Genomic DNA, 12,351 nt, shown 5'->3' on the forward strand with positions numbered 1-12,351 from the left:
TGTGTTTTGACCCTTGCCTGCTTTTTTGACTCTTCTGACCTCTCCAATCCTGACCGTGCCTGTCTGTGACTAAGTTTATCTCTCCAATCCAGAACCTTTACCTGTCCTCTGATTATTCTACGATCTCTAATCCTGATTCTGGCCTGTCTGACTATTCTAACTGCTTGTGCTGGCCCGACCTGCCTGTTCTTGGTGGTGTTCTTCCTTCCAGTATCCTGGTGAGACGATCGTGCCACTTTGCTAGTCCAGTACCGTTAGCTTTGCTCCTCTCTTTGTTAAGACCTGGCGGCATCCAATTAGCCGAGGGCTCCTCCCGAGGTGAAAGGCGGCGGTTAAAGGCAGAAGTGAGAGCTGAGACCAGGGAGCTTAGCTTGGGTTCTGGATATAGGGTGCCGAACGTGACACATACATTTTTAATTGCTATAAACCGATATAACCCCCTTCCCAATTGCTTTAGTCTTTCTACAAAAGTATAATATTAATAAAATGACCATTGTATGTACCACCCCTAAAATGTAATCTTTAAATGGGAAATCAAATTACAGTACCTTGATTAAAGGGGACCTGTCACCCAGACATAAAAAGATATATAATAAAAGTCGATTTCAAATTAAACATGAAACCCAATTTTTTTTTTCATTAAAGCATTCATAGCTCTTGTAAACTCAAATCTCAACTGTCAATCAAGTATTGCCTGACCCTCCTCTATGCCTTAGACATAGAGGCAAGCCAGGCAATTACTTTCACTTTTCATTCAGCACTTCCTAGATGTCACTGCTCTCCCCACATTCCATTGTTCTCTTTACCATTTAATTGTGTAGCCAGGGCATGGGGATGGACATCGGGTTCCCCATTCTTGTGCACAAACAAGACTCTGAGATGATGCAAGGCTTGCCTTAATAACACAAAATGGCTCCTGTCTGCTTGCTATAATTTTAAATTCCCAGGCCGAAGGAAACAAGATTAAAAAATTGTATATAGTGTAATTAAAGTTCATTTTGCGTTGACTAACGTGATAAACTAGGATTTGGAATCATTTTCTACATTTACATTTACATTCTAAATGTAGATTTGTTTTAATTTTGATATATTTAGTATAAAAAGGCTATTAAACCTGCATTTCAAAGGACTACTATGAATATAGTTCTGTAAAAATGCTTTGTGGGATCAATTAACATACAGTATTTCCATCTTTGGCACTTCCTTACAGAGCTCAATATTGTACTTAAAAGTTTGTTCAAACTTAAAGGCGAAGGAAAGGCTTTTTAACTTGGGGTGCCAAAAGTAAACACGCCTTAATGATTGTACTTATTTACCTGATACCCTAGACTGGTATTCCTATCAGCAGAAAACTGCACCTGCCGGGGTACCTCCAGCTAGCACCACAGATTGATCTTCTTCCAACTCTTCTTCCTTCAGTTTTCCCAGGGCAGACATTTGCACAAATTGTGAAATAGACGACTTTTTTTTTGATAATGCTCAGTTTTGCACTCTACTGCACATGCGCAGCTGAGCAAAGAAAGAAGAAGCAGGAAGAGGATCTTGCAGGTTGAGTTTGAAGGATGTCTTTTTAAACTAAATGACTATGTTGTAATGTTTTACTATGGATGTGCAAAGCTTATTAAAATGTAAAATTAATTAATTCCTGACTTAATAATAACTTGCTTATTGAATAGGACCATCTATCAGTCCCTATTATTCAATCAAAAATATTCCTTTTCTGATCATGAAAACTTTATCAGTGTCAATAGTAACCAGGCTCGGATTTGTGGTGAGGCCACAAAGGCCCAGGCCTAGTGTGCCAGAATTTGAGGGGCGGCATGCCGCCCAGCTGCATTGGAATTAGCTACTAGCATTGGAGACACACTTCAGTCTCCAGTGCTGTGCCCAACTAATAAGACTTGTGCGCATGTGCAGGAAGAGGAAGGTTCTTGGCATGGGGAAGGGGACGGGACGGCACCTGGAAGGGGAGAAGTCACCAGAGGGGGACAAAATGGGAAGGGGAGGGGACAGTGGAGTGGGACGGAACTGGCAGGGGAAGAGGGCGAAGAGCAGAGCTGGCCTAGGGGCGGCCGGTTTGGCTGGCCTGATAGTAACTGCAATTTCATGTGTCCATATCCAGCCTGGTAGCAAAAGCTATTGGAGGTGTGCTAAAACAGTTGCACAAAACAATATACAGGATCTGGTGGGCTACACTACTAGAGGAAATGCTTCATGAGAAACCTGAGCCAAACTTTAGGCTCTGAAAATCTGTTATACTGAGTTAGGGCATAGGTATTGTTGTTGCCACACATTTGGAATGCTCGTATACAGAAATTACACATGTCAGAAACAGAGTTTGTTCAGTTGCATAAGAATGCAATACTGCTTTGGATTTCATAATGAATAACAGATTAGCCAGCTGTTCATGACATGTAAGATGAGTCTGAGCAAATGTGATGTGCATTTGGTGAATGACAGAGATCAATACTGGTGGCCTGACTTTGGGCAATCCAGGGGGACTGTACTATTTGCAGCAGATTGTGCACTTAATGGATAGCTTGTCACGTTAGGATTCTGATATGAGCCCAACCCTCTGTCTATAGTCATATGGTAAAGCAATTCTAACTGTCCACTTTTGAGTAAACAAAAGTATGCTGTGAAGGTGAATAATATGTATGCAGGTTGCAGATATGTTTAGCACTAGGTACATTATATAACAAGAATTTTGTTTGTTTCTGTACTCTGTAACCTTTGACTACAATTAACATCAACTGAACAATTATATTCAGCCCAGGCCCTTGCAATATTTCAGTGTTCTTTTAATTGGTGTTGTGGTTAAAAAGACTCTGTCCTTAATTTACATGAAATTAACTAAAGTGAATTAGCTGTTAATAATCACAGTCAGTGTACCCATCCATGGTCTAGCAAATTGGCTGATTTTGCCTTTTAGATTGACCTTTACTACATATATAGGTCCCTTGGGTAGCAGATTTCATAGACCACTCTGCAATTCATTCAGAATACAGTCCTGTTGTTGGAGCTAAAACCTGTTTGTGGAGACCCTGAATGATGGTGTGTGTGGGCCATCATCTAGAGGTGATGGGGTCCTTGACTTTTTCTGCTGCTCTTCAGAGCTAGATCATTTCAATTCAGCCAAAGATACAGATCACTTTCATTCCTAGCATTATATACCAGTATGTATGCCAACAATATAAATTGGGTATCATAGGTTTTCCTGTCCATCCTACACCAGGGAAATTCCTCTTCCAAAAAATAGGCTTTTGGAGCACTGTATGCTAAGGGGTTGGATAAATGTAGTAGTCGTTGTGTAAAGTCCTTTTAAAGATAGTAGTGAAAATCTGCTGCATGCACAGACAAATATACACTTTTTGCACTATGTATAAACCAAGGCCATCTCCCATAGACTCCATTATAATCAAATAATCCAGATTTTTCAAATTGATTTCCTTTTTCTCTGTACTAATAAAACCGTACCTTGTACTTGATCCAAACTAATATATAATTAATCCTTATTGGAAGAAAAACTGGCCTATTGAGTTTAGTTATTGTTTACATGATTTTTAGTAGACTTATTAAGATCCAAATTAGGGAAAGATCCATTATCCGGACAACACCAGGTCCCGAGCATTCTGGATAACCGGTTCCATACCTGTACAAGTATTGCTCCAATGATATAGAGCTGTTCTGATACTTTCTATGCCTGGCAATTTAGGCTTCCTTACTTTGCTTCAACATTTTACCAGTGCAGGAAGGAGATGCTTTTAATGTGAATTTGTATGGGATGCAGTGCATTTGCAAAATGAATATTAAATGAAGGAACATAATCATTTATAGTTGTATTGGTAAAATAATTTAACATGATTTTACTCTAAGCCATTGCACATTTTTTGAGCTTTATTAGCCATATGAGCATTTAAAGTTGAGCCAGCCTATTATTCCTTTATCTATTTCTATTTAGGAAATGAATATTTCATAACCACCATTCGTATAAGATGTGTTCACCAGTATGATGTGCTAAGTCACCAATACAGGTATTTATATTTATCTTATGGCATTTATTATCCAGAAACCTGTTATCCAGAATTCTCTAAAACTGACTATGCCATTCTTAATCTCATTATATTATTTAAACCTAATTCTTGCTTTGCTGTTCAGTTGTAAAGAACAAGGACCCAAGCATTCATAGATTTCATATATGAACAGTATGAAATCTACTAGGAAGGGTGAACCAAAGAGAAATCACACTATTCTGAAAGGCCATTACGTTAGTCTGAGGGACCTCTGTACATATCTTGTAGGCCTATAGCAATGGTTAAGTCTATAGACAAGTTATAATTAATTGTCCTTTAAGGGTAATAGTATTTGCTGTGCCATTTATTAGAGCATGACAACTTCTGACAACAGCGCTGGTTTAATTGACATCATGACATTATCAAATAAACAGTGATTATTGTAAGCCAAATATTCACTCACACTTCAACTCTGTTGTAGAAGGATGCCAGTGGCAGTTGATCAGAGATGCATTCCAGGCTGCATTGGTAACTAAATAAATATTGTTTGCTGCCGTGTTTATATAGCCGTATAGAAGTTTCCCAAAATTGTCTCTTGACTATGTAATACAAGAGATTAGATATGGAACGCATAGCTATCTGCTGAGCAGCTAACTGCAACTTCAAATAATTCCCTCCAGAATGGAGTTCTCTGCCACACATTGTTTTATATGGAAAATTCCAAAATAAAAAGAGCGTTGATGTGTTATAATCAAATCAAGCCTCGGGTCTGTTAATCAGTGTGAGCATCAGGGCAACAGAAAGTCCTGGCTCAGAATAACAATTTACTCCACTAGAAATTTCTCAAAAATCTTTGTTCATTAACCAATATTCTCGTATTAGAAATGCTAAATAATTGCACCGAATTTTCTTGAATGCCCTGTTTAAATGTAGATAAGAGATTCAATAAAAAAAAACCCATGGCAAAACTTGAAGGGCTAAGGTAAGTAAAACAACTAATGTGCCCTAACTTTAAGATTACAGGTTATGGATCATACCCAACAAACCTGAAGCCTGATCTAATGGGCACATTCTGCATATAACAAGGGCAAACAATTTATAGACACATAATAAGTAAGTCAAGGTTCATTTTCTTTCTGATGGTCTTCTACCAATAAATGACTCAAAGGGGTGAAGAAAATTCTTTTTTTGTTTGTAATTCTCTATGTTTATGTGTAAATCAAGAAAATAAATACGTGGTTTAATGCTCCTTAGCAGATTCTTCCTGGGGTCTCTAACTATGTATTCCAGTGAGATCCAACTGCATGACTGCAGGAAATAATTGGTACAAATAAGCCAACTATTTAACCATTAGTTTGGAGAGATAAGCCGTATACAAAAAGAATGCCAGGACTGGAACACCCCATGCTCCAGCCATATGTAAAATTTTGAGAATTCTATAATTAAAGGACAAGGAAAGGCAAAAAAATAAAATACCATTTTTATTTTCTTTAATGAAAAAGAAACCTATCTCCAATATACTTTAATTTAAAAAATGTGTACCGTTTTTATAAGAAACCTGACTCTATGCAGTGAGATTCTCCCTTCATTTACTGCTGTGGATAGGGATTGTCAGATGGTCCCTAACTGCTGAGCAGGGAAACAATCATACTTATGAACAGCAGGGGGAGCCCCCGCCTTACTTACCAGCCATGCAGAACTCAAGCAGCTTTGTTTATGATGATCCCTAAGCAGCTCAGACCACACTGAGCATGTGCACAGTCTTAGTCTTGCAAAGATGTTTAACAAAGTTACAAGGTGGTGACCCCCTGTGGCCAACTTTGAAAGCATAAATCATTTGTTTGATTAGGCTTGTGGTGCAGTAAGTTCATGCTTATGTTTAGTATACAAAATACAGCATTTCTAGCCTTATTCTATTTTAGACTTTCCTTGTCCTTTAACTGAATGCAATAACATACAGTCAAGTGTAAAGACTTGAACAGGTTCTGCAACATCAATAAAATAGAATGGCAGGCCAAGAGTTTTACTATTACAAATTGATAATAGCCAGTTGAAAGTACTGTTCTTTTCCAATCTTTAAGCTACAAGATCCACTCTTACATTATTTTCTCCATTTTCTCTTCAAATACTTTTAGATCCGATGTAATAACCCTTAGTCTACACTGTTTGTGCCACAACCTAATTCATATTTATAGAGAGAACATTTAAACTGATATTTCCCACCTACAAATACACCAAACTGACAATACTAATTATCTTGAGTTGCAATTAGTAGTTTTCAAACCCATCCTTAGGCCCCCAGTCACCGAACATTTTCAGGATATTGTCTCCAAAATAGAGCTGGAACAATATACAGCAAGGGCAGATTTAGTATAACAATTCATTCGGACTGATTCACCCATGATACTTTGAAAGAATCTTGTAAATGTGCACTTATGGGGGAAAATGTCTAATTGCTAAGAATTCCTTGTTATTATAGTACCCGATTTTCCCTTGTTGAACTTCTAACAGAATGTAAGACTTTTGAATAGGCTGTGGAGTATGTCAGCACAATGCAAGTTAAGAATAATAATACCCAACATCCTCTTCTTTTATTGTCGTATTATCATGTCATTTGCATAACTGTGTTTACTTTGAATAAGTTGCATATGTTTTCTGGTGTGTGACATATTTCTATCTGCTATCTTTATTTATAAGCAATCTGTTGTGAAATCCAAAACTATTGTAAAGGATTTACAAAGCAGTGAATGTTGCTAATTCTTAATACTTTTTTTTTTTACCTTTAATCTTTGTGTCTATAACTAAGGGGCACATTTACTATGGGTCGAATATCGAGGGTTAATTAACCCTCGATATTCGTTGGTCTAAGTAAAATCCTTTGACTTCGAATATCGAAGTCGCAGGATTTACCGCATTTCCTTCGTTCATACGATCAAAGGAAAAATTGTTCGATCGAACGATTAAAGGATTTAGGGATTAAGGATTTTAATCCATCGATCGAACGATTTTGCTTCAATCAAAAAAACATAGGAAAGCCTATGGGGACCTTCCCCATAGTCTAATATTTATGCTCGGTAGGTTTTAGGTGGCGAAGTAGGTGGTCGAAGTTTTTTTAAAAGAGACAGTACTTCGACTATCGAATGTTCGAATAGTCGAACGATTTTTAGTTTGAATCGTTTGATTCGAAGTCAAGGACGTAGTCGATAGTCGAAGTAGCCAAAAAAATTATTTTCCTTCACTCGAGCTAAGTAAATGTGCCCCTAAGTGTACCAACATTTTCAGAAAACTAAACTGGACTCACTGGGCATTATTTCTGCCTACACAGAAGAGGTTTTTATCTGTTTGGTTTTTACCCAAACGATTTGGCTTGTTGAGGCCATGTGAAACCCGAACAATCGGACTAATATATGAAAAACATTTAAATACTAAGATACTCACCTCAACATGGCAATTTATTTATCATTATTACAGAAACAAAAAAGCAAATCAATTAAAAATAAGAAATTGTTTTAAATTAGCATGGCCATATTTCAGAGATTTCTGAATAACTGTTTTCTGTAAAATAGATCCCATTCCTGTAATAAAAAGGATTGGGCTTACCCATCAGGCAGAATATAGATAGAGATAAAATTGCCACCCATGTGATTTTGAACTAGTTTTCAAAGTCCTGTCCATTCAAAACTTTCTGTCCGGTTTACAATATTGAGAAAACAAAACAGAAATGGAGGCAGTTGTGTCTAAGTGATGCAATAACCTCGCCTGGCAACATAGCTCCACCGACATCATTGTTCCCTTCTCTGATGTCATCACTGCCATCAAAGGCAATTATTAGATAAATAGACTAGAAATATAATTGTATTGATTAGAAAATGTTGCTATTGTAGTCCTATTTAATTATTCTTAATTTACAATCTTTTTAGTTCCCTGCAGCAATAAAACACGCCATGCTCCAAAGCCTTTCATTTTACTAAACATTCATTTTATTTTGATGAGAATATGTTTCTTAAATGAGTCTTTGTTTGATGTGCTTTATTGTGCTGCGCTAGATTGTTTTCTCTCTTCATTTTAAACTATGGTCTATGATTATTGCAGCTGTTCCTGCAGTGGCCATCTGACATTCCCCAGCCTTAAGGACTTAATACTCTCTAGACAAGTTGCCAAAACAGACAGCTGAGAATCATCTGGCTTCAGGGTTAAAAGTCATGGGGAGGAGTTATAACATTTATCAATGGGAAAAATACACAAAGGTGGGGCTGCCAGCACGTGCCATTTTCTCTTTCTTGTTGACCTTTGAAATGACCTGGGCAATTCACAAGCAAAACTTAATTTTAAATAATTTGTGTTAATCACCAACTTAATTGCATTCCTGCCCAATAGATTGAAACCTGAACTTGATGGACATGGATTATTGGGAACAAATATAAATTTGGAATATTCCATTATAATGGAGTCTATGGGAGACAGCCTTTCCGTGATCCAGAGCTTTCTGGATAATGGATCCTATGCCTGTACTACTAAAAACATTATGTGGGACATTCACTAAGATTCGTAGTTGCGCCAGGTGTAACTTCGCTGCACTTCGCCAGGCGTAGTTTCGCCAGCACTTCGCAAATTCACTAAAACCCGAAGTTGCGTTCAGGGGTAGCGTAAGGCTGTGAAGTTATGATAGCGTTGATTCGCTAAGCGAAGCGAAGTTACGCTAGCGATGGTTAATTTGCATACGGCGCCAAATTCAAATTTCAATGGAGGAATATGTAGCAGCACTACAAATGCCTGGGAAACCTTCAAAACATCAAATAAAATTTTTATTTTGCCCTACACATGTGCCCACTGTATAGTTAAGTTGTCATGAGTCAGGAAATGTAGGGGGGAAGGAGGGGAGCCCGAAAAATTTTTTCAATCTTTTTCAGCCTATCACCCATAATATAGAAAAAATGCCAGCGTTTTTTGGGACTTAGAAAAAATTTTAACTTTTTTTGTCTCTATTGCACTTCGCTTGGTCTGAGGTGGCGAAGGAAGTCTAGCATAAAAAGTAGGGTTCAGAACAATGCGTGCGTTAGTGAATTTGCGTAGTTACGTCCGTTGCGCAAATTCGCCAGGCGTAAGGGTGCGAAGTAACACTAGCGAATTTACGGCATCGTTCGTTAGTGAATTTGCGAAGTAACGAAAATGCCCAACGCTAGCGAAGTGACGCTAGCGATAGGCGCTTCGGCACATAGTGAATTTGCGCTTTTTCTTGGTTACAGAATTAGTACCACTGTACAGGTATGAAACAAGTTATCCAGAATGCTTGGGACCTGGGGTTTTCCAGAAGAGGTGTCTTTTCATATTTTGGATCACCATATCTCAAGTCTACTAAAAAAAATAATGAAAACATTAAATGAAAACAATAAAATTGCTATGCCTCCAATGCCTCCATTCATTATATCTTAGTTTGGCTCAAGGCCAAGTTACTATGATAACAGAGAAAAAAGAAAATTCTTTTTAAAAATGTGAATGATTTAATTAAAAATGTGAGTTATTTAATTAAAATGGAGTCTATGGGAGACAGTCTTCTCATAATTCTGAGCTTCTGGATAACGGGTTTCTGGATAATGAATCCCATACCTGTAGTAATGATTATTCAACCCTAAAATTTCCTACTAATTTGCCCCTATGTTTTGTTTTCTTAATCTACAAGCTTCACAGTCTGCATGTACCCAGTTTTAAGATGACCAAATATAGGCTAATATTTGCGTAATTTAAAAAGCAAGTTTGTTCAGTTTGGCCATGTACTTGTTTGGATAAATAGCTGAGGTATGTGTGACCCCTGTCACTAGCAAGTCTGCTTATGGTTGGCTACTGATGCTGAAATTGACCATACTGTCCCATCTACATAGGGTTACCATTATGGGAAATACACTAAAGAGATGTTTAAATAGATAGTGCTGCTGTATATGATACTGTCATGTGGAGAGCCAATTCTAATGCTAATGTATTATAATTGTGTGGTCCCTGCCATTAGTTAGTTAGGCTTATTGTACATAAAAAAATTATTTCCCAGCATTATTATTGCTGTTTTTGTCACGCAAAATTGCCCTCTGCTTCCTCCTATTGGGTAGAGTGAAAGCACCAGCACTAATGCTTTTATTCAGGCAGGAATCTACTGTATAGAGTGTTGGTAAGGCCCCATATAGAATATGCTGCACAGTTTTGGTCTCCAGTGCTCAAACGGGACATTATTGTATTAGAGAGGGTACAGAGAAGGGCAACTAAGCTGGTAAAAGGTATGGAAAATCTTAGCTATGAGGAAAGACTGGCCAAGTTGGGGTTGTTCACGCTGAAGAAGAGGTGCTTAAAGCTGGCCATAAACGCAAAGGTCCGATCGTATGAATCCTCGATTCGTCCGATTTTCGGACAATGTGTGGAGATTCCCGACATTTTACATCCCGTTGAGATTGGTCGTTTGGTCGATCGGAAAGGTTAAAAGATTTCTGTCGGCTGCTGATAACATCTCTGCGTGTATTGCCGATCGGATGATTTTCAATGGGAGACTGTCACCAGCTATTGTCGATCATGATCTTTCGTACGATTGCTGCAAGGGCAGAACATCGGCTGATCTGTTCTTTTACTACTTTATTTGATCTGAAAGATTAGTGGCAGGTCTGGTGATGGGGAAGTCCGATCGTTCAAGGATTCAAACGATCGGATATTTGCGTCTATGGCCAACTTAAGGGGTGATATGATAACTATGTATAAATATAAGGGGATCATATAATAATCTCTCTAATGCTTTATTTACCAGTAGGTCTTTCCAGCTGACACACGGTCACCCATTCCGATTAGAAGAAAAGAGGTTCCGCCTAAATATTCGGAAGGGGTTTTTTTTTTACAGTGAGAGCTGTGAAGATGTGGAATTCTCTCCCTGAATCAGTTGTACAGGCTGATACATTAGATAGCTTTAAGAACGGGTTGGATGGCTTTTTAGCAAGTGAGGGAATACAGGGTTATTGGAAATAGCTCATAGTACAAGTTGATCCAGGGACTAGTCCAATTGTCATTTTGGAGTCAGGAAGGAATTTTTCCCCCCTCTGAGGCAAATTGGAGAGGCTTCAGATGGGTTTTTTGTGCCTTCCTCTGGATCAACCGGCAGGCAGGTTATAATTAAGTTAAAAGGTTGAACTTGATGGACGTCTGTATTTTTGCAATCTAACTTACTATGTTACTATGTAAGTGGCAGTCCTAGTTAAAAACGTGGCTGGCAAAACAACTGAGAATCTGGGCATTTAGTAATCTTCTCATCTAAAATGCATCTATATGACATATTAATTGCCTATACTAATTAAAAGAAGTTTTTCAAAAGCATAAATGAAATCTTTTACAGTGGTTTACTTTTTCAAAGCTCGGAGAATGCTTTACTCAGCAGTATGTGCAGCAGCACTTGTCATCAGCAGTGGGATTAGAACTGCAGCTGATGTTGTGTAGTGAGCAGATTCCACTCTCATGTGAAACTGAACGTTCTAAACTGCAAAGTGACAGATACCTCTTAGCTTGGGAACACCCTAAGGTCCTTCTGCTTAGAAATAAGTAATTGTAGCCATTCATGTGCCTTCGTAAAAGCAGGTGTTAATTCAAAGCACTGAATGACCATTCTGCACTTATAACTGTCGCCCACACCTGCGTGTAGTGTTTAGTGTGAAGCCACGTGGGAATGCACAATGTGGTCCCAGAGGAAATTTACAAAGAATATTGTTTATGTGAAAGTGCATTTAAAATGCTGTGGCCTAATTTACATAATTGTTCAGACTATGAAGTTGAATATCCAGAATGCTCGGACCTGGAGATTTCCGGATAACAGATCTTTCTGTAACCTGGATCTTTATACCTAAAGACTACTAGAAAATCATATAAATATTAAATAAACACAATAGGCTGATTTGGCTTCCAATAAGGATTAATTATATTTTAATTTGGATCAAATACAAGGTACTGTTTTATTATTACAGAGAAAAAGGAAATCATTTTTTACAAATTTGGATTTATTATCAATTTTCATTTATTATAATTGAATCTAAGGGAGACGGCATTTCCGTAATTCTGAACTTTCTGGATAACGGATCCCATACCTGTACTCCATCTGTAATTATATTCTCATCTTAAAATGCTTGATTTCACAATGTCAAATTTCATATGTAAATGTGATTGTTTCATTCACTTTTTATTCACTTATTCAGTTATAACATTGAGCCAGGCTCTCCAGCAACAATTCAAAAATAGGAGTATCCTTTAATTAATTTTGAAGCAATTATCATGTAGCTTTTTGTATGCTGATTAAGGGCTCTTACAGACATGCGGTTTT

Source organism: Xenopus laevis, chromosome 3S (assembly GCF_017654675.1).
Source record: "Xenopus laevis strain J_2021 chromosome 3S, Xenopus_laevis_v10.1, whole genome shotgun sequence".
Classification (NCBI taxonomy): Eukaryota; Metazoa; Chordata; class Amphibia; order Anura; family Pipidae; genus Xenopus; species Xenopus laevis.